The 18,669-nt window shown below is 42.4% G+C and overlaps 1 long non-coding RNA gene across 3 annotated transcripts in view; it reads right to left on the bottom strand.

Moving 5' to 3' along the window:
- The window catches only part of LOC135104267 (uncharacterized), a 149,053-nt gene that overhangs the window by 30,433 nt on the left and 99,951 nt on the right, over window positions 1–18,669 (bottom strand). The window contains exon 1 of one of the 3 annotated variants that reach the window (XR_010270353.1): window positions 14,327–14,381. The exons of 1 other annotated variant lie outside the window; for it this stretch is intronic. This is a non-coding gene — a long non-coding RNA (uncharacterized LOC135104267). Of the gene's footprint in view, window positions 1–12,096; window positions 12,234–14,326; window positions 14,382–18,669 lie in introns of those variants that run through there. One more of the 3 variants, XR_010270358.1, reaches the window with a different exon arrangement.

Genomic DNA, 18,669 nt, shown 5'->3' with positions numbered 1-18,669 from the left:
CCTTCGTTCTTACTCTTCCATTCATCTTTTCCTCTCTCTTTTTATTCCCTGTTTGTTTCTTTCTTCCTTCTTAGTTTTATCCACTTTTTTTGCTTTCCGGCTCCTCTCTCTCGTTGTATTCTTGTTTCTTTCTTTCTCCTTCGTTCTTACTCTTCCATCCACCTTTTCCTCTCGCTTTTTTCTTTATTTCTTTCTTTCTCTCTCCTTATCTTTATCCACCTTTTGCTTTCCGCCTTCTCTCTCTCTCTCTCTCTCTCTCTCTCTCTCTCTCTCTCTCTCTCTCTCTCTCTCTCTCTCTCTCTCTCTCTCTCGTTCTATTCGTCTCTGTTTCTTTCTTTATATTTTGTTGTTGCTCTTCCATCCGTCTTTTCCTCTCTCTTTCTGTCCTAGTTTCTTTTTTTTTCCTTCTAAGCTTTATTCACCTTTTACTCTTCGTCTTTTTCTCTCTTTTTCTTTTCCTCTCTGTGTCTTTCTTTCTCCTTCGTTCTTACTCTTCTATCTGTCTTTTCCTCTCTCTGTTTATTTCTTTCTCCCTCCTTAGTTTTATCCACCTTTTGGTCTTCGCCTTTTTTTTTTCTCTCTCTCTCTCTCTCTTTCTATCCCTCTCTGTTTATTTTTTCTCCCTCCTTCTTACCATTCCACCCATCCCTTTTCTTTCGTTCTATCCCTCACTGTTTCTTTCTTTCTCCTTAGTATTTACTCTTATCATAACACTTTCCTTCGTCAGGTGTTATGTGGAGGCAAAGGCAGTGTCGTCTGTGAGAATCGATAAGAGTTGATTGTTCTCCTTTCCTTTTGTTTGCGACCTGCGTTATGCGTCTGTTCTTTTCTCTCTTTTTTTTTTTCTACTTCACTTTATACTTTTATGCGATACATGTTCGGTAGAGTAAAAGTAAGGGTACAGTTGCCATTTTTCGTTGCATGAAATGAATGAGTTACTGTGAATTTCTTTTTCCTTCGTTCATTTGTCTTTTCTTTGTCCCCTTGTTATGGTCTTGATTTAGTTGTCTTTTTTTAGTGGTCTTTGCCATCTTTCGTCTCTCGTCCCTCGTCTCTCTCTCCTCTCTCTCTCTCTCTCTCTGCGACATCCACACTGTATTCATGATGCAAGGAAACAGGAGAATCTGTGATGGAGGTCAACAAATATTGCTTCTTCCCTCGGTCTTTCGTCTCAACTGGTATCACCACCGCCACCACCACCACTGCCGCCGCCAACAATGTTCTTCACTTTTTTTTTTCACGAATAACATAAAAAAACATAAGCGAAGCTACAAATACACGCGACTGTGCCTTTATCCTATTTTGTTACGTTTTTATGATCTTATGTCCCTTGGTTCCTCGTATGTATGGTCAGAATTAGTTTTTATTAAAAGGAAGAGTAATTGAATTTTATGCGTATAACACCGTTGCCCATAATCACAGTTCCTGGATCACAAAGCTGAAGGAAAACCCCCTGAGGATGACCACTTGTTAGCTCTTTCATTGCCACTCAAATTTCCTTTAATCACCTACATCTTTTTTGGACATTTTAAAGACTTCAGTACCCTATCAAACTTTTCATTGCTAGACAAATTTCCCTTAATCATCTAAAGTTTTTTTAGACACTTTAATGGTTCAGAATCCTGGCGAAGACAAACCTTATCTCGTTTTCACTTGTGTCCACGCAAACATTTAATTCCTTACAGTGCTCTCAGTTTTTAACAAAGGATGACACATACTGCGAAATGTTAAGGTCCACTCCTCCTCTTGATGTTAACGCTTTGTTCTCTCATCATTTTCAAAGGCCGCAGAGATAACAAGTCGTGTTCTTATGATTTTTTTTTTCTACTGATGGCGCAGAATTCTTGTTAAACAATCACTAGAAATATGAGAAAACGCTTGAAAATCTCAGATAACCTTGACTAAAGCCTGCTTAATGTACGAGGCAGGACGGGTAAATATTTAAATCCGAGGCTAAACGCAGGTTATTCACGACTTCAACCAACACATTCAACCATCAAGCCAAAGGAAAATACAACGCAGCGTAATGTTTCTATAATACATTGGCGTTTTAGCAATTTACACATGCAAAAGACAGGGCTTCCTCTCTGTCTAAGTTTAGCATGATATCCGGGTAATGAAAGGACTGATACAAAGCACAGGTCGGAATAACGTGTGTATTTTACATTGTGATATTTATATTGAAGTCAAGATAGATGTATGTAACCTGAATCTTAAAATGCCTAGAGAGAAGGAAGTGATGCTGTGAGAGCGTGAGTAAATTGAAGTGAAATGCGTTTGCCTTGTGTTTTCTCTGAGTATTTTCACTGCTAGTCAACTCAAGAACATAAGAAAATAAGAAAAGCTGAAAGAATCTGTCAGGCCAACACGTGAAGGTCCCTGCAGAGCGTCTTTACTCTCAGGGTGGGTGTTTATGGGAAGAATAGAGATGTGCAGTGAGACAATAATAATAATAATGAGGGTTTTGCTAGAAGCTGCTTAGAAGGAGATCTATTGTTTGATGTCTTTATAATAATTCTCTCTCTCTCTCTCTCTCTCTCTCTCTCTCTCTCTCTCTCTCCTCTCTCTCTCTCTCTCTCTCTCTCTCTCTCTCTCTCTCTCACGAAGAAAGGGGAAAAATGTGAAAAACGCCAAGCAATCCATTTCAGGAATACACAGCAATATACCCAATTTAGAGTCTCTCCTCCCTGTATTTCCATTGGTGCAAAGCCTCGTGATGAGAATTGGCCAAGTATTTGAGGTCAGACCAGAGCTGTTGTGTGTCGCCGCCACTCAAGGAAAGAGCACTGAGTGAGGTCACCTGTGCCGAGACCTGCGTGCTCCATTTCTTGCTCTTCCGCGTTCGTTTGCCTCATAAAAGTAGGAGAGGCTTTCCTGTTTCCCTGAGTGTTATGTGCATAGTGTTTCTTTCTTTACATGTACGTATGTGTCAATAAATCTTTTCCGTTAGCATGTTTGTATTTCCATTTTCTTTCTTTTTCCAAAATAAAAGGAACAGCAGTGACATCAATAGGAGCATACGTGTTATTTCATTAAGTGCATGTACGTGCGTATGTATGTATGTATGCAGGTCTGCTGGCGAAAAGATGACGGAAATGCTTGTGACTGCTAATTTGTAAGTCTGTGTAAGTTTCGTAATAACAGAAGCAAGCGACACTACTCCGAAATAATAGTCTTAGTGCGTCCATCAGATCAATAGGAAGTGTGTGTGTGTGTGTGTGTGTGTGTGTGTGTGTGTGTGTGTGTGTGTGTGTTCTTAACCTTATCCGCTCTTTGTCCCTTCAGCACGTACTGGGCTATCTTTATCCACCTACATTCAATAATCCCAGTCTTATTTTCTTCCCCTTGTGTGGTGAGGATCGGATATGACCCCGCCCTCCCAATCAGCTGAGGAGAGAGAGAGAGAGAGAGAGAGAGAGAGAGAGAGAGAGAGAGAGAGAGAGAGAGAGAGAGAGAGAGAGAGAGAGAGAGAGAGAGAGAGAGAGAGAGAGAGAGAGAGAGAGAGAGAGAGAGAGAGAGAGAGAGAGAGAGAGAGAGAGAGAGAGAGAGACTATTGATGTTTCTACAAAATGAAACTTATTCTGGCAATTCGCAGGTCCAGTTTAATCGGAGGAGAGATTAGTGTTTATTGGAAAATGCTGGTCACGGAAGTCATGCGATTAGAAACATTGATTTGGCTCCTGCTCGGCCCACGGATTTTCTTTTCTTCTTCAGCGGAGGACTCGTGCTTTGTTTTACTGCCCCCCTTCTTTCCCTGGGCACGGGGCGGGAGGGAATGGGACACTGTTGGCGGGGTTGGTGGGGTTTGCGTAGGAGAGGAATAGCGGTGAATGAGGGACAGATTGGCAGGGGAGGACGCGGGGTGGGCTTTGTTTATCATTTTTTTGTGTTCCAAGTTTCGTGGAAGTAGTCGATTGCAAGTGGATAGGATACCTCACGTGGCCTTCCTCCTTCGTGGCTGGCTATAAATTGATGCAAAGATATTCCCACGGTGTAAATAAGGAAAATGCAGGTACGAGGAATGAAAAGGCGAGGGAATGAAAAAGGGAAAATACTTCATTCTTGGCTGTGAAAACTACTGCCCACAGATTATTTTATTTATTTTTTCATGGATGAACTTTCTTCTATTTTTTTTTTTCATTCTCTTGTAATCTTACCACATTTAGTTTCGTACATTTTTTTCTCTGTTATTTTTTCTCCATTTTCAAGTATTCTTTCTTACCTTAAGCAACTACTGACTTTTACTTTGAAATTGTGACATTTCTTTATTCCGTTTAGTAATTTTTTCACCTCTCAATTATTCTTTCTTTCCTTACGTTACTCCTGACTTATGCTTTGTAAATCTGGCTTTTCTTGATTCCCCTTTTATTTATTTCCTTTACTCTTTTTTTTTTAATCTCTTTCAAATATATTTTCTTTCCTTGAGCAACTATTGACTTTTACTTTGAAAATCTGACATTTTATTCCTTTTAGTGCATTTTTTCACCTCTCAACTATTCTTTCTTTCCTCACGTTAATCCTGACTTGTACTCGTACTTTAGAAACCTGATACTGAAATGTGACACGCAGAGCACTTTATTACTTTCTAGGAAGGCGGAGAGGGAGAACACACACCTGAATACACACGTGAGCACACACCTGAGCTACACACCTCAGCTACACCTGGCGACTCGCTGGGGGGGAGGCGCCGCTTCTTTAATTAAGAGAAACTGTTAACTGATACTTCAGTTGGAGGGGTGAAGGAAAGGCAGAAAGCTCAGAGAGGGACGAAGGAATGGTAGACCTCTTGTCCCTCTTGTATTGCTCCCCCTTCTCCCTCCCTCCTCTTACTCTCATCTCTCGCCCCTTTCTGTCTTTCTGTTTACATTATATCCTACCTCGCTGACTTTTCTTAAATTGTTCTTGTCTTCTTCATTCTTTCTTTCCTTACTTTTTTACTTCACATCTTTTCATTAGTTATTTTTATTTCACCATTCCTTCCTTCCTTCTTTCTTTCTCTCCTTTCTTCCTGCCTCTTTTTCCTTAACTTTATTTTACTTCCTTCTACATCTTTCCCTTCTTCCTTCTTGACTCTACTTCTTGCAAAATTTTCTTTTCTTCCTTTCTTGCTTCTTTCATTTCTTTCTTCCTTGACTTCACTTCTTACTGCATTTCATCTACAACCTTTCTTACTTGACTCTACATTTCCTCTTCCTATCTTCACGCCTCTCCTGTTTCCTTCACTACCCGACACCAGACTGAAGTGCCGCACCTCCTACATATCACTATCAGCTCCTTCCTTCCTTCCTTCCTCCCTTCCCTTCGCTCTCTTTTCCTTCTCTTTCTCCTCCATGGTACTTCCTTCCTTTCGCTGTCTTTTCCTTCTTCATTCTCCTTGGTCCTTCCTTCATTCCCTCCGATGTCTTTTCCTTCTTTCTCCTCCTTTCTTACTTTCTTTCACTCTCTTTTCCTCGTCCTTCTCCTGGTTCCTTCTTTCCTTCCCATCGCTACCTTATACTTTTCTTTCTCCTTCCACTTTTCTTCCTTTCCTCCGCTGTCTTTTCCTCCTCTTTCTCTTCCTTGGTCCTTCCTTCTTTCCCTTCGCTGTCTTTTCCTTCTCTTTCTTCACGTCCTCCTTCGCCTACATTGTGGTCTCCTCTTTCTCGACTCCGCCTCAAGAGCAGCTCCTTCCCCTACCGGATCCACTTCCTGCTGCGACTTTCTCAGCAAATTGAGATTAAGCTAATCGTACCCACCACATCCATATTCACAGTCCTGAGACTCCTCGGCGCCTCCCTTCTCGCTCCGCTTGCCTCCTGTTCCTTCCTCCTGCCTCCCTCCCTTCTAACCCTTCTCCTACCTCCAAATCCACACGCGCACCGCACCGACACTACCTCCTCCGTTCAGGTTGTCTTTTATTCCCGCCTGCTTATGCTTCTCTCTCTCTCTCTCTCTTTCTCTCTTTCTCATTCTTCCTTTTTTCCATCTCCTTGCTTTCACCTCCCGCCACGTGTCTCTCTCTAGCCCACCTGCCGTCTCCAGGGACTATGCATGTACCGCACTGGGGGAAGGAGAGAGGGAGAGGGATGGGATGGGGATAGGAGCAGAGTGGGAGGGGGAGGGTGACACAGGGCTCCGGCTGCTGGCTCGTGGCGCAGCACCTCGAAATGTCGTGGCGGATCAGGCGATAATGCAGCGGTCTTAATCCCGTATTGTGTTGTTATCTCATGTGTCTCGCTCTCCCTCCGCCTGCTGCCCCTCTGTGTCACTGTGTCATGCGAGCTGCGGGAGTGTTGCGTGAGGCGTCATATTCTCTCTCTCTCTCTCTCTCACAAACACACACACACACACATACAAATACACACAAACACACAAACTTCAAACCTGTTTTCTATGCTTCGTAATTTTCCAGGGATCTCATTCTCACTGCTTCTGCGTCTTGTCTCTAGTGGATGTTATTTTGATTTTCAAGGGTCTTTACGTGATTCATTAGACAGCTTAACAAGGATTATCCATCAGTGAAAAAAAAGTCTATTAAAACCTGATGTTAGTGGTCTTTCAAATATTTTCTTGTGAGAGTCCAAAGCGTTTGATGATAAGGACAGGTTAATAAGGAGTCACATATGGGAGCAAAACAGACACTCATGCTGTATTCTGTCTACACTACATACTGTCACCATCGTATACTCATCCTCTAGTCTCCTTTAAGTGTAAAATCCATCCAGAGAAACAAAATACCATGCCTCCTCCTCCTCCTCCTCCTCCTCCTCCTCCTCCTCCATTCTCTCCTCTCGTCCCTACAGGAGTTTAGATTAACGACCGTAAAATAAAAACTTGAAATAGAGGAGATGGACTTTCATAACCGCTGCGGGCACAGTTAGTGGCTGCCTAATTGAGCTCTAAAACTGTCTGACTAATAACTCGCCGCCACTTACCGCCCCGGGGATTAGCGGGAACCTAACCCATGAAACTTTACGACACCTGACGAAGGAAGAAAGAATAGCACGTATCTTGATGACATTTCATGCGTCTTACTTACGAATATTTGGCACGAACATGTACATAAGAGCTTCCACACACACACACACACACACAACACACACACACGTTTATCAGCATTATTATCAGCAGTGATGTTCTTGTTATTTTTTATGGTATTCTTGTTGGTGATGGTGGTGATAGCGGTGATGTCGAGTGGCTTATGTTATTGTTATCGTCGCTAAGGAATAAAGTAAGTTTTCCTCTCAAAAGGGAATAGTAAATGAAGGCCGTCCATTTCAAAGGAAGATGGCAAAGAGAATAACAGTGAATAATGCACAGTATCAAACAATAACTTCATTTTCCTTTCTTTACCTTTCTTCTTTTTTTTTTTTTTTATACTCGTCCTCCTCGTCCTCATCATCACCATCATTATTATTACCACCACTACCACCACCAGCACCACCACCTCCATCATCATAATAATCATCATCATCATCTGTTCATTAATTTACAGACTTTTAGATTGTGTCGCGGCGCCACAAAAATCCGCAACTTCTTCAAGACACACCAAAAGAACTTTTCCTCCTCGCCTCGTAATGACATCACCGACTTTTCACTTACATTCCTTTTGGCCACTCATCTCTCCGCTCTCTCTCTCTCTCTCTCTCTCTCTCTCTCTCTCTCTCTCTCTCTCTCTCTCTCTCTCTCTCTCTCTCTCTCTCTCTCTCTCTCTCTCTCTGTCCTTCGCTTTCCCCCTCCACTAAATTGATACATGAATATTGCAGAATAAAAATGTAATATGAGAACGCTTTTGTCCTTTGCAACACCGCCACCACCGCCGCCACCCTCTTCCCTTCCCTCTGTCTTCCCTTTAGTCGGTGTGCGGACCACCCTCTTTCAGGAGTCTTCCCCTCTTTGTCTGTCAACCTGTCTCTACGCATCTGTCTGTCTCTCCATCCTCCAGTCTATCTTGCGGGTTTGTCTCTGTATTTCCGTTCTTCGTTTGTAATCATTTGCCTATTGATATTTTCAGGTTTATTTTCTGATTGTAACTTCTCTCTCTCTCTCTCTCTCTCTCTCTCTCTCCTCTCTCTCTCTCTCTCTCTCTCTCTCTCTCCTCTCTCTCTCTCTCTCTCTCTCTTTTTGTTATCCTAATCAATGTATCATCAATCAGTCAAAGTACGAGTATTTATGGATTTCACTTTCTGGAAATCCTCGTATCTTGACTCGAAATTATTTTTTTCTTATTTTCCGATGGTTCTGATTGAAGTTGGTTAATGAAGCACTTGTTTATAAAATGGACTTGTATTTTTGCTTCCATTTTTCGTGATTCACTACCTGATTCTGTTTCTACCTCGTCATCCGTTTCTCCTTTCAGAACATACGAGGTTACTCACCTGAGTTCCATTTAAATCATATTCCTGTCTCGCATCTCACTCCATTTTCATAATTAAAACTTCTCTTATTTTTCAGTCTTTCCTTCTTAAATTTCCTCACTCCTACATATTCCATTACTTAGCTCAACCATCTGTCAATAACTTCTCTATCACAAATGTTTACATCTCCACAGTTCTATATTTAGATATGTTTCATATGAATTTTAACCTCTCCTGTTGAAACGCTTGTTTCTTTTTTCTACATTTAATATTTTTGTATTCACGGCTAACAAGGCAGTGAAGGCGGCGCTTCTACCACATTCACTTTTAATGACTGAACTTTCTATTCCCGCTGTGTGGTGCGGTGTGGCCAGCGCCCCGGGAAGAGAATTAATTGTCGCACGCTTGGATTAATCTTCCAGGGATACTGCAAGAACGTCATGGAGAGAGAGAGAGAGAGAGAGAGAGAGAGAGAGAGAGAGAGAGAGAGAGAGAGAGAGAGAGAGAGAGAGAGAGAGAGAGAGAGAGAGAGAGAGAGGGAGAGAGAGAGAGAGAGAGAGAGATCCATTACACATCCACCCACATACAGACAAATAAAACAATAAAGTACACAGTCAGAAAGACAGACAGACAGACAGACATATAGTCAGACAAATGCTGGAAGTATCATTCCTGATTACTGTTAGAGTTCAGCGCTTCACCTGACAAAAAAAAAAAAAAGTAGAAAAGAAAAGAAAACAAATGAGAAAAAGAAGTAAAAGGAATACAAAAATACAGAAAAAAAATAACACACACACCAGAACTCCATTGTGAAATCTAAAAGTAAAACAGGCAATACAAAAAAAAAAAAAAAATGCAAAAAAAAAAAAAAATGCGGCTTGGCATTAATGCAAAATCCGGGTTTAGGAGAATATGTAAGGAAAAAATATATTGAAAGCGCTGGAAACTTTTATGTCTGAAATGCAAAATCCCAGTTAATTCCCACATTCCCGCCATTACCATTCTTTAATTTGGTAAAGCCTTGCCCGACCCAGTGTCCCCCCGCGTCCCCTCCCGTCCTCTTAATGAACTGAGGCTGTCATGAGGGCGATCCTGCGGGGGGAGGGGCGGGGAAGCAGGGGAGGATCCGGGGGAGGGATGATGGGCGGTGTGAGGAGAGAAGGTGACGGGAGTGAAGTGTGAGGCCTGACTGATGGTGAAGATGTGAGCAGGTCTCGGAGGAAGAACTGGGGGAGGGGAAGCAGGTGGAGGAAAGGTCAGTCACTCTTAGAGGGAGGGAGAGACTGAGAGAAGGAGGGAAGGAGAGAATGAGCGAGGGAAGGAGGGAATGAGCAAGGGAAGGAGGGAGGGAGGGAGGAGTGCTAGTGTGTATGCGGTGAACTTTTGAAAAGGATTAAAATTAATTTGTAAGGATAACACGCTTAAATGCAGAATCTCTCTCTCTCTCTCTCTCTCCTCTCTCTCTCTCTCCTCTCTCTCTCTCTCTCTCTCTCTCTCTCTCTCTCTCTCACACACACACACACACACACACACACACCTGTAACACATGAACCATCAGCTGATCTTTGAATGGACGCAAATTATCCAAAGCTCCAAAGCATACACGTAAATTTCCCTCGTCAGGCCACACACACACACACACACACACACACACACACACACACACCCTGCAAAGCACACACTGAGACACGACAACACTGTCCTCAAGAATTAAACATTTTTCTCTCCCTCGCAGATACTGACAGCGCCACATACTTATGCCGATTGAGTCCGTAATACCGGGGAATTCGAGCTAATCTGCTGAATGACTATATTACCGGATCACCATTGTTGTGCACCACGCCACACTGTCACGTAAAGCTCCTAGTGATCTCAACGTCCTAGCCACACACAGGGACACGACGCAGCTGCCACCACCAAGGCGTTTCATTCAGTAAGATTCCAAACACTGGCGTCTTGGTGCTACTGGATGCATGAGTCAACCTCGAAGATTCAGGAAGGGATCAGCACTTCCACAGGATCATCGCGTGTAATATGAGGTTAGCCCCGCGACTATGTGTAGATGTGAAGGTCAAAGCTTTCTCAACAGTAGAATTTCTTTGTGTATTTATAAACAAACAAGGGTGACGAAAAGTTATGTGTGTGTTAGAGAGATTTTTTGATTGTGTGTAGATGCGTTTTTTTAGGGGGTGTTCATGAAGTGTTTAATCTACGTCATGACAATCTCTCTCTCTCTCTCTCTCTCTCTCTCTCTCTCTCTCTCTCTCTCTCTCTCTCTCTCTCTCTCTTCTTTTGCAGAGTACAATCATTTCTCAGAAAACCCGTACTGCAAAAAAAAAAATAAAATTCCCTCTCTCTTCCTAGCGTGCTTCCATGATTAGTTTTGTTTCCCTTTATGTAAGGCATTCCTTCAAGATGGTGGTATCTTGTGTGTATGAAAAGATTATAAGAATATGTCATTTTGGGAAAGGAAACACTGATTGCTATTTACTTTTCTCTCTTAGTCAGTATCACACCACACCACACACACACACACACACACACACACACACACACACACACACACACACACACAAGCAAGTAAGTAGAGAGCACAACCACCACGTCTTGCATATAAAGAAAAAAATATTCACAGATCCCTCGATGGATTTCTTCAGTGTGTCGGTAATGGCAACATTATGGATCATTCATCAAGACAGAGATGCGCGAGAGATGACTTATTTTTTACAGCTAGATTCATTTTTGGGTAATGAATGCTATCAGTATCTCATTTCAGCGGCGCCGGCTCTAATCACAAGTCGTTCCTCGCAAATAGAGAGGGAAATGAGGTCTCTGCCTGAGGGCGAAGACTAATCCTCCCTTCTCTCCCTCATCCTCCCCCTCACCTCCCTCCCCCTCACCTCCCATAGCAGATGGAAGGTGTGCGAGATAACAGTGATCGAGGAGGTGCAGGAAGAAAAGCAGAAGAAGGAACAAAAGGAGCAGTAAGAATAGAAAGACAAGGAAGAGGAGGAGATGCAGAAAGAATAGGAAAACAAAGAAGAAAAAGCGGAAGAACAGGAGCAGAAAGAATAGGAAGAGGGGGAAGAAGAGGAGCAGGAAGAATAGGAAGAGAAGGAAGAAGAGGAGAATCGAGAAGAATGGGAAGAGGGGGAAGAAGAGGGAGAGTAGAAAGAACAGAAAGAGGAGGAAGGAGAGGGGGAGCAGGAAGAAAAGGAAGAGAGGGAAGAAGAGGAGGCACAGTAAGAATAAAAAGAGGAAGAAGAGGAGGAGGAGCACAATAAATACACAGGAGAAACACCATGAATTCTGTGGTACGTATTATAACGAGGTGGTATCTACTAAACTACTTTCTACTGTTGGTAAATTATGAGTGGGAAATGAAGGTAGAAGATAACAAGGCTGCGTCCCACTCTCTCTCTCTCTCTCTCTCTCTCTCTCTCTCTCTCTCTCTCTCTCTCTCTCTCTCTCTCTCTCTCTCTCTCTCTCTCTCTCTCCGACAACGGGCCAGCAGGGTCACGGAAAGGAGCACCACGCACCTTGATAGAAAAAGAGGCATGCTTATCTTATGCTGGAGAATGAAAGCAGAGCAAGCTAGTGTGAAAACATATGGGGACCTGGGGAGAGAATAACCTATATGTATCAGGTATTACCGTTACTCATATGAAGATACACTGTTGTATATTTCTTTTTTTTTTTCATGTAAGACGAGTTCTGGGTAAGGGCGAAAGAAACTCGTGAAAAAAAAAAGTCTACTAACGATAATGATGTACGCAGGAGTAGCTTATACGGACTTGTTGCTTGGGTATTATTTAGCGTTAAAGATCTGGAGTACTTTCATTATTCTCAGCTCCCTTTTCTTTTACCACTCTCGTAACTTTCTACTTCCACCTCCACTCGGTATGCAATCTCTGTCAAGAAAAGAGACAACCATTTAACAAAAGCCTGCTTCTTGGAAATACTTATCGAAGTCGGGGTTGCCCACTATAACTATCGGATTACGTAATTACGTGTACTAGGAATCCAGGGCTTAAAGTTCTCTGTATATTTGTGTTCTATCCCTGTCCTTGTAACTTAATGCTGCTTTACCTTGTTATTGTCCTGAGTGATCTAAATCAGTCCTTGAAATTCAGGGAGTATTTTGAAAATTCCAGTTAAATCCCAAGTAAAAGTTTCCTTTCAGAAGTGAGAATACATAAAGCTGTCTTAAGTAAGGAGCCTTTAGGGGAACATCAGATACTTCCATTAAACTTGAAAACTTAAAAAAAAAGAAAACCCTCGACATTACAGACTTGAAAAGCAAAATGACTACAAAAACATGAACAAAAAAATTCTATATGAATAATCAAAGAGTCGTTTTTCACTTCCTAAACTTTGTCTAAAAAGAAGTTGTGCATCTGTGCACCGTCCCTGTGTTGTCAAGAGGCACTCTGACACTTGGATATTTTTCTTTATTTAAACTAACGAACATTTTTTGCCATGATAATTTCTGACTATTTCTTACGAGACCTAGAAAAAAATACGAGTAAATAAAAAATTTCGATATTACATTACAATGAATGCAAGAAAAGTTCATAGGAATCAATAATGTTAATTTTATCCCTAAATCTTGTTCAATCTTCCCACGTACAATGAATTACGTAACGTCAGGATTTGTTTTGTCACTCGTCTTTGTTCTCCTTGTAGTAAATTGTAACCTTTAATGTGATGAAGGAGGGAAGGGAGGGGAAGAAGGAAGAGGGGGAACAGCACAACTCTTGTTTTCCTTCTAAGGACTGATGCGTCATGTGAAGGCGAGAACAGATACATCGCTATTTTAAATTCGTTAATCAGTAGTAGTAGTAGTAGTAGTAGTAGTAGTAGTAGTAGTAGTAGTGGTAGTAGTGGTAGTAATGATAACCATAGTAGTAGTAGTAGTAGTAGTAGTAGTAGTAGTAGTAGTAGTGGTGGTAGTAGTAGTAATAGTAGTAGTAGTAGTAAAAGTAGTAGTAAAAGTAGTAGTAGTAGTAGTAGTAGTAGTAGTAGTAGTAGTAGTAGTAGTAGTAGTAGTGGTAGTAGTGGTAGTAATGATAACCATAGTAGTAGTAGTAGTAGTAGTAGTAGTAGCAGTAGTTGCTGTTGTTGTTGTTGTTGTTGTTGTTGTTGAAGTAGGAGTAGTTGTTGAAGTAGTAGTAGTAGTAGTAGTAGTAGTAGTAGTAGTAGTAGTAGTAGTAGTACCACCACCACCACCGCCACCACCACCACCACCACCGCGAACAGTAGGAGCAGCAGCAGCGAAGGCAACTTTAAGAAATACACTGAGGAGGGAAATTCGCTAAAGAGCAAAGTGTTTGTCCTTCATTAGTCGCTTTCTGTTAATGCTGATTGTTCATCATTAATGCACGCTGGTGGGGACTTCCATCAACATATCACATTATTATTTTCCCCCGTCCGCTTCATTGGGTGACAGAGATAAAACACAACAATGGAAGGAAACATTACGAACAACTTTTCTTGCTGCTGCTGTGATATGCTTGTAAAGGCACATAATTGTTATTAATCCCACGAAAGTTACGCTGACCATTTAGTAAAATTTATGGAAACAGAACATAGCTGGGCAAACACTGCGTCAGAGAGAGAGAGAGAGAGAGAGAGAGAGAGAGAGAGAGAGAGAGAGAGAGAGAGAGAGAGAGAGAGAGAGAGAGAGAGAGAGAACGAAAGACCGAGAAGGAGTGAAATGGAAACAAAGTGACACAGGGACAGCCAGACACACCGAGTAAAGATAGACAAAGTGACACACGTAGACAGCCAGACACACAGACAGAAAGAAGACAAATAGAAAGGCAAGACAAAGAGACAAGCAGACAGCCAACGAGAAAGAGCGAGGAGTAATAAAGGGAGATCTAAAGACACACACACACACACACACACACACACACACACACACAGAAGGGAGGCGGTGCAATGAAAACAAATGTGTGCGTATTATGATAATAACAATAAAGAATTACCTAATGGTGGAAGGAGGCGAGACCCGCAACGCAAGGAGCAACCAGACCATTATCTAGGAGACAAAGTAAAGCCGTGAAAAATTATGAAGCACACTTGGGTAATAGAAAAGAACACGAGGAGTCAGATGAGCAGCGGGAGAGAGAAGGACGCCATGGAAGAGGAGAGAGAGAGAGAGAGAGAGAGAGAGAGAGAGAGAGAGAGAGAGAGAGAGAGAGAGAGAGAGAGAGAGAGAGAGAGAGAGAGAGAGAGAGAGAAGCAGGGGGAAGGTTGTGATGATAGTAGTGAAAACAGTGATTATCAGGACGCTACAGTGGTGTTAATTGTGGGGGGTGCTGGTGATGTTCGTGGTGTTGGTCGTGCTGGTGGTGATGGTGATGGTGGTGGGTATTGTGGCGCTGGTGTGGTGGTAATAGCAATGGCGTCGGTGGTGAGTGAATAGAGGTGGTTGTGGTGGTGGACGCCGGACAGGACGGGGCAGCTTTAGAGTCTCTGATCCTACACAGTCACGCTACACACGCATTACGCTGCCCTCCCCTTCCCTTGCTGATTCACTCTCGGATTTTTGCGCCACTCTCCTAAATCTGCGGATCTTTTTTTTTCTTTTTTTTTCCGTACCTTTCATATTCAATGCAGCTCATCCCGGCTTGCCTCACCTCACCTCACCTCACCTGGTCTTCCCGTGTCATCCCCAAGGTGAGTGATTGATTAGCATTCCCCCCCCCACACTGCATATAATACCTATCTCTTCCTCAATTTCCTTCAGCCTTCTTCCTTCTCTTCCTTTCTTCACTACGTCACCTGGTCTGTCATTTGAGGTTGTTAAACATCGCGATTAACGAAGCCTTCACGTCCCTCCATTCAGTACACTGTCCGTGCATGTTGCTGTAGGATGTGCTGGTGGTGGTGGTGGTGGTGATGGTGTTTCGTGTGTTGTGAGAGGAGATACAGGTGTTGTTGTGTTGTGAATGCTTCACACAACAACGACATACTTTTTTTTTGCTTTCATTGCTAAAGGTGAGTCTAACAACACCAATACAATGCAATTTCCATGAAGTGCATTGTGATTTTCAATGCATGCAACCTACACACACACACACACACACACACACACACACACACACACACACACACACACACACACACAAAGTTAACATGCATTTCCTTCCTGTAGTCTGAATCAATACATTTCCAGCTATTCTATTCAGGGATTTACACACACACAGCGCGAGGGAAAACCTCAAATTTCAGGGGAATGTTCTTCCTTCCTGCACATGAATAATAGAGCATTCCAGATTAGGAAGATTAGAAATAAATATCAAGCTTAGCAAGTACAAGGAAGAACATTTATCCCACATATCATATTCAATACATTTCTGTGTATTTTTCCACCTGCAGTGTACATGCGTGGAGAATACTCACTTAGTATTCTTTCCTTCACAGCAAATTAATGATCGTAAAATGAATTTGACGGACTGAGTGAAAAGAGGTTATTTTCTTTTCAATATTTTTGTTGCAAGTGCGTGAAAATTGATGAGCATTCTGAAGTCTTAAGTGTGCTGGTAGGTTGAGAGAGAGAGAGAGAGAGAGAGAGAGAGAGAGAGAGAGAGAGAGAGAGAGAGAGAGAGAGAGAGAGAGAGAGAGAGAGAGAGAGAGAGAGAGAGAGAGAGACTTAAACAGACAGACAGACAGAAGGACGGATGAAAGGACGGATGGGTGGACAAAGAAAGAGGTGGAAAAAATATTTATGACCTAAATACGAGAGAAAAAGAAAGCAGATGGATAGCTATGTAAAACTTGCCTCTAAGTAACAAAAGAAAAAAAGCGAAGGAGTAAAAAAAAGAGGTATCATGCATAACAGTGTTAGAGAAAAATACAGATAGTAGAGAAAAGAAAAGAGGAAAAATATAGACGGACCATTCAAAATCCTCCGGAAAAGGGATCAACTGATAACACTGAATGAAAAATATTGCTCGGGTTAGAAAGGATTCACATCTCAGGTGGGATTATAAAAAAAAATCAATAAAAAAAATTAGACAATTAAGATTTCTACACATGTATTAAGCTTAGTTAACAATGAAGAAGTTAACGCTCATACTTCTCAAGGCCGAGGGAGAAGAGAGGACGTCACTACTACAAGACATTTTACGAAGCACAGAATCACGTCTCGCTGGTTCCCTCCCGAAGCTTCACCCCGGCACTGCTTGTATATCCGAATCCGTTTGGTATATAGGCTAAAATTAGAGCATAACCAGTAGTGAGTGGAATTTAGTACCTCGTAGTTACAAGCCATGAGCGCAAGTTTGCCTCTGTAAATCTGGTCTCACTCGGGCAAACACACCACGGTAGACTTGTATTGATCAGAGAGATGAAGCAGAATGTCGGTCACCAATGGCTTGCCTTTCACACTGCAGCAGGAGGGCCTATCCTCCCTCCCCTCACCACTCTCCCGCCACCCACTATCATCCCTGTCTCATCTTTCTTTTCTCTCTTTTTTTCTCAGCGTTCATTTTCCACCACCACCTTTCACTGACTAACACTGCTGCGTGTCATTCACTGGGAACGTCTTCTCTTTGAGTTTAAGTACCATTTTATTAATTCATCATCCTCTAATGACTGCCCGGTTGAAAGTTTAGAACATAAGAACATAAGAAAATACACGTGGCAGTCCCTGTATGAATTATATAGTTTGCTCGTAGTCTGGGTGTTAAATAAGAATGTTCATTCAGGTGATGGTTAGCAGCGGGACACGACGGTAATAAGATATCGGGGGCCAAGTTTGCGGCTTTATCTACACTACAGGCTCTCTCCCTCACCTTACTCTTTCTCCTCCTCTTCCTCTTCTCCAAATCTTTTTCCTTTTCCTATTCCTTCTAGTGTTACCTCGTCAAAGTAGTTTAGAAGTATGTGCACATGACAACTTCTATGAATGTGTGTGTGTGTGTGTGTGTGTGTGTGTGTGTGTGTGTGTGTTCCGCAGCGTTGATTCACGTCACGGCGCGTATCACTCGGGTAGTGACGTTGCTTAACCCAAAATCACATCCCTGTAGTGCACAACATCACGTTTTTCACCGCGGCCACATCAGGGGAGATAGAAACGAACGCACAACAGCACGGAATTTACGGTACCACCAAAAATGTAGTCAATGAGGAGACCGATAACAAGCTTTGAAACTCGTGGACCTTTTACGAAAGCCTGACATGTGGAGTCGTGAAAGGATGACGCAATCATAATAGCAGCCATCACGCCGAGCCTCTGACGCAACGCTCCCTGAAAACTATATCCCGAAACACTTCTGCGCCGCACCTCCACTATGTACATTCAAAAGGCTCTAGTTGAAATCACACGGGTTTTGAAAGAGTGATTTTTTTTTAAGTTTTGGGGATGGATTGACAAAACTTTGAATTTATTAACAGAAGAAACACTCTTGAGAACACGGCTAATCATCACTGTGGCCTTTGAAAACAGTCGTATTGAGAGAGCGAAGCGTTTCAGAATATGGGGATTTGTCGACCATCTCAGCAAATCGCGGCTCAACCAGTACTGGCTTTCACAACGTTAATTCAACCATGGTAGTTAAAACAGACTTTGTTTATTTAAGTTCATTAGTACTTCAAATCGCCGCCATGTTGAGAGCAGGTTGGTGCTGCTGGTGCGGCTCTACCCGGGACGTCTGTGAAGCTTCGGTCATGTTTTAGTTAAAGGGAACATGTAATCAAAAGCCCATTATTCATTTGTAATATCTATCCAATCTTTTGCGCGTTTCCACTAAGCACGAATCTTCTTGCGATAATAACAAACAATATATGTTCTCTCTCTCTCTCTCTCGTTTTCGTCCATTTTATTTTTTTCCCATTTTATAACGTCAAATTCAAGGAGAGTTATCAGTATTTTACAATCCGCAGGTTTGGTCTGTCCTTTTACATTTCCGATAATTGCTCTTGACATCGGTCCTATAATGAGTGCAGCACGTGAAGCATCTCTCCCGCCCGAAAACATGTGCACACTTGACCGGTCCGGCCCACACGTGGCACTCCAATCAGCGAGCCAGGCGATTACTGCTGCCTTTGTTTTTAAGACTCCAATTAGTCCACGAATATCACACACTTAAATGAGCAGTAGCTAGAGAGGCCAACCAAACCAATGCCGCACACACACACACACACACACACACACACACACACACACACACACACACACACACCGAAAAAAGAAAAAAAAAAGCAAGTTTTCAGTTTAGTTACTAATATGCTTTTAATTTACGTCGTTTTGTCTGTCTGTCTATCTCTCTGTGTGTGTGTGTGTGTGTGTGTGTGTGTGTGTGTGTGTGTGTGTGTGTGTGTG

This window comes from Scylla paramamosain, chromosome 1 (assembly GCF_035594125.1).
Source record: "Scylla paramamosain isolate STU-SP2022 chromosome 1, ASM3559412v1, whole genome shotgun sequence".
Lineage (NCBI taxonomy): Eukaryota > Metazoa > Arthropoda > Malacostraca > Decapoda > Portunidae > Scylla > Scylla paramamosain.
Note: the sequence above shows the minus strand (reverse complement) of the source record. Positions and strands in the feature narration are given on the sequence as shown.